We start from the raw sequence: 4,996 nt of genomic DNA, 5'->3' as shown, positions 1-4,996 counted from the left end.
AATTCTGTATAAAGGAATATGACAACCTAAATGAAGTATGTGATTTTCTAGCAAAAAATTGATTGTCAAAAATTAAGAAACTATCAAAACCTAAACAAAGAAACAAAAATCACTGTAGAAGAAATAGGGAAAGTGGACAAAGGAAACCTCCCAATGAAGGTAAAGAAGGTAAAGATTTAAGCCCAAATTATTATTATTATTATTTCTATTTATGAATGCAAGGCCAATGCCAATTTATAGAACATAGCCAATAACATTATAAATAAACCAAATGGCAACTTAACCATATTCTCAGCAAAACAGTAATTTATGACATTTCTCCAAAACCCAACACAGTTCAGCATTAAAAAAGAAAAAAAAAAAGTCACCAGCAGTTGCTTCTTTAGAGCTTAAGACATTGTTTCCTACAGAATTTCATGTCTTCAGTTATGTTCTCTGTTTCAGAGCATGAATTACTTTTCAGATGAAAAACTTGGGATGGCAGAAGTTTTTTTGTGTGTGTTGAGGGAGAACCCAAGGTGGAAAATAGTGGTTCATTGCTCTGGTCAGACAACCAAATGAGGAGGTAGTTATTCAGAGAACTTCTCAAATAGAGAATATTGTACTGATCTACTGAGAGTTGGAGAAGTAGCAGGAGCTTCTTTGTGAGACTGAAGATTGCAACAGGAATGCTTCTCCTCCAGGAAATTCAGGACCAGGGTGTTGGTGCAGCTAGACAGTGGCTCTTTTTTGATGCTATAACTTCAAAAGTATTTGTTACATCACCATGCGTGGTAACCCCATACAACCTTGAGTCCCATCATTATTGCTATTGAATTTCTTCATTTGATACTTAAAAGGCAGTTTGTAAAAGGCATCTTTGACAACCTTCCGGTCTTGGCTGAGGTTTCAGTGAATGGAATCCCATAACTCTTGGCCAGTTCATGGGCTTGTTTTGTGTCAACTGTCCTTGTTGACAAATCACACTTGTTTCCTACTAGTACCATAGGTATATCATCTGAGTCTTTTACTTGCTTAATCTGTTCCCTGTAGAGATTGACTGCAAATGATTTGCTATTATTGATGGCAAATACACAGAGGAAACCTTTACCTGTCTCTTGTATTGGTCTCTCATGGCACTGTACTCTTCCTGACCAGCTGTATACAGTATGTCCAACAGACAGGTTTCACCATCTATAACCACCCGTTTTCAGTAAGAATCTTCTGTGGTGGGATCCTATTCATCTACAAAGTGGTTCTGGATTAGCTGGATTGTTAGTGCACTTTCTCCAACATCACCTGCTCTAACCACCACCAGTTTGTACTCACACCAGCAAGAACTCCAAAATTTGCTTCCTCCACTTCAGATGGATTTAGGGCCACAACTGGGAAAAATGCTGGAGACCCCAGAACTTCCATGAACAGCCTTCACTAGGGACTAAGTCCAAATTATTTTAACACTTAAACCAACCAGTATTGCTAATCCTATTTAAGGTTTCTTAAAATCTAAATTCTATTTAAGTTATTGCAAAGAACTAAGAATATAATGCTTGCAACATCTTTTTGAAAGCAGAATATTGATACCAGCATCTGTCAAAGGTAGATAATATTTATAAAAATAATAATAAAAGCCCTCAAAGTCATTTTGAATGTTAGTTCATAATCCAAAATGAAATTAGATTCTAGTAAAGAATTAGAATCTACCAGTATTTTACAAATAAATATAGCCCATACAAAGTTTACAACTGGAATGCAAGGATGGCTTGATATTAGGAGCCCAATATCATTCATCATGTCAGCAGCTAAAGCAGAAAAAATTTTTTTTCATAATATTATTATTAGTCAAGATACAGGTTAATCTATAAGATCTCAAAATGACACCAGACTGATGCGAGGTAGATTTATTAGTTAAAACAGCATTCACTGGGAAAAATGTCCTAGAAAAGTCACTGATTTTGAAAAATTTCAAAGTCCTGGAAAACAGGAATAAAAAGTAAATCCTGAAAACTATGACCTTTACCCTGGAACCGATTAATAATCCCAAGAGATTTTCTTTAAAAAAAAAAATCCTAAATGATTTGTTAAAGTATCCTGAGACATTATCTAGGGAAAGCTCAGAAGGAAGGTGAGTATGAAAGGGTTTAAGCCCTCAAATTAAAAAAAGTTTTACTCAGAAAATAATTCACCATGTATACTTTAGAACTGAACAAGAAACTGTCAGGTTTATTTCATAAGTAAATAGAAATAAAGCAATAGAAATACTAGGAAGAATATTATAGTGCATATTTATAGATGTTTGCCTTATACTCTTATATATATAAAGGAATGGAAAAGAAATCTCACTGCCAACCCTGATGCATATGAAGAATGATTTCACACTTATGCTATGCCATTTTGTTCCCTTGACCAAAAGATGAATGAAAGATGGGCTGATAATCCAAACTAGAGCAATTAAAGTTTTCTGTTTAGTAAATTGGAAAGGGAAAAGGGCAGTGGTGTTCCAGTCCCATTAAAGCTGGATTCTTGAAAAGGAAATATAAAAACTGGAGAGCTTAGTAGGGATCCAATATTTTCCATTTTTTAGACAAAAATATAGAGAAAGCTGGTCCAGAAAATAAAAAACTGGTAAAAGAGATGAAAAAATAAAAGCCATAAAAAGAGATGGAGGGTAAGGTAGAAAATATAAATGAGGTTTCTCACAGTGTGTTGAGCCCTGGCCCCAGGCAATTCTAGGCTAAGGTGAAGGTTCTCCTTTGGTTTGTGAAATATGCCAGAATCTTTATATTTCATTTTACATTATTTTTGAGCTGGAAAATGGGTGTAATATTTTTAAAAGATAAGATCATGTGTTTTGTATTTCTTTTAAATTATAGCCTTCTTGACTACCCAGCCTTTAAAGCATTTCCATGATCCAGGGGAGAGTCACGTAATCTGGAACAAAGATGTCAAGTGTATGGTAAATGACAGCTTTCATGTCCTAATAAAACAGTAGTTTTACAATCTAGGCTTAATTGAAAAACAAAAGAATTTATACCTTCCAATATTTCTTACATTAAAAAAATTGGAGACCTGGGTTTTTATTTTACTATATAGAAAGAATCTTGGGATATTATGGAGAGAACACATCTGAGTCTATAGATTGGATAGGGTAAGAAAGAGGGAGAAAAAGAACAAAAGATCAGATGCTGTGTCTCTAGTTCTCTATTCCACTCCCAATCTAGTTCACCTGATGATAAACCTCAAGATGAAGATTGTGTGGTGATAGAGGAACTCCAGAGGGTATATGTGTATGTGAGGGATGCTGAAAAGAAAAGAGCCCCACAATGTGTTGACTCTAAGGAGGAGGCCATTTGTCTGAATGTCCCACACCAAGATGGACACACACAGCTGAGTGGTGATAACAAAATGGCCACAGACTACACCCTACCATACTCTCACCTTTACCTGTACACATTCTGGGCATAATTAGTGAAATGTCTCAAAGCTACTGTGTGTCCTCAGTGGAGAACAGAGAGATCATTGGTTAATTAGGGAGGGTAATTCTTAAGGAAGGGATCAAAGGAACATATGGCTGAGATTAAGCAGAGCAGCAGTGGCAGGAAAGTCTGCGGTAGGGCCACATCAGATTAGTGGGGCCTGTCTGTAGAAGCGAAGGGACCTCTGGGCACTGACTGTGCGGAGAAAAAAAATGAGACATAAACATGACTTTCATCAGCCACAATATCAAGAATAGATAACAGCAAGATGAACAACAACCAAGTGGGACAAAAGACGTCCTAGAGAAGGCTGCTACCCAGTTTGAGTTGTGCTTTTTTTTTTTTTTTTTTTTTTTTGATGCCCATGGTATGTCCAGGTGTCATCTTGGTAGAGATAAAACCAAAGGGACAATTTTAAAATGGAAAAGGTAAGTAATCTTTGAATGACATATTTAAAACCCCATCCAGGCATGGGTGGCTCAGTCAGTTGAGCATCCAGCTCGAGGTTTTCGGCTCAGGTCATAATCTCAGGGTCCTGGGATCAAGCCCTGAGTTGGGCTCCTTACTCAGCAGGGGGTCTGTTTGAGATTCTTTCTCTCACTCTGCCCCTCCCTGCCTGCTTGCTCTCTCTTTCTCTAAAATAAATAAATAAAATCTTTAAAAAATAGAATAAAAAATCAAATCAAATCCCATTCATCTTAGCTCCTCCTACCACCATTAAAAAGAATCTAAGCTTGGGAAAAATATACAAATAGTGGTAGGTAAAAAAAGAATGTTACTTGTTTGCATATATGAGTTTAGCATATATGGATTTTAATCACCCACTTTACACTAGTATTTGCTAGTTTCTTTTACCTAAAACTAGGATCAGCACTGAGCAGAGAAATGAGGGCCTGATTCGTTACTGCTGACTCTATCCCTACACCAGAAGGGTTAATGTCACAACTGTGATAACTACTAGAAAGAGTGACCACGCCTACACTTCCCTTATGTAGCAGCACAGTCATCATTAGATAATTAAATTGTTGATATTTGTCAACATTTGTTTTGTTCTATAGGAGATTATCACAGATATCCTTTGGTTACCATTTGCTAAAAACCTTAGTAATCAAATCAATTCTTACCTTTGAACAATTTATTGAATTAAATGATTTTTGAGATCAAAATTCCAATTTGGAGATTTATTTCCTTCATTCAGTTATGGTTTTATACTACTAAATTGGGGTATTCCATGAAGGGAAAGAAATAGTATAAGTAGAACATACTTATGTCAATAGTTTATATTGAACTCAACTAGTAATAATAATAAAATTTTCATTGCCTTTTCATAAGCACATATGAAATAAGTTGCCCCTCAGATGAAAATCCTGAGGTGACTTAAAACACACATGTCGCAAAATGCTGCAGTATGCATGTGTTGGAAGTCTTGGTGAAAAAACAAGTTACCTCATTCTTCTTAAGTACTTGCTCCATTCTTCAAGAAAAGTCAGAGGCAGAGTTGGGGGTTGGCAATCATGGGTCAGTATCCATGGAAAGAGAAG

General features: G+C 36.0%; 1 pseudogene; it reads right to left on the bottom strand.

Annotated features, from left to right (window-relative positions):
* Nucleotides 1-756: 756 nt before the first annotated feature.
* Nucleotides 757-4,462, bottom strand: LOC112824131 (GTPase NRas pseudogene; annotated as a pseudogene).
* Nucleotides 4,463-4,996: the final 534 nt, after the last annotated feature.

This window comes from Callorhinus ursinus, unplaced genomic scaffold (assembly GCF_003265705.2).
Source record: "Callorhinus ursinus isolate GAN/ISIS: 27379988/994484 unplaced genomic scaffold, GSC_fseal_2.0 scaffold9, whole genome shotgun sequence".
Lineage (NCBI taxonomy): Eukaryota > Metazoa > Chordata > Mammalia > Carnivora > Otariidae > Callorhinus > Callorhinus ursinus.
The sequence above is the reverse complement of the archived record's forward strand: the minus strand, read 5'-3'. Positions and strand labels throughout refer to the sequence as shown.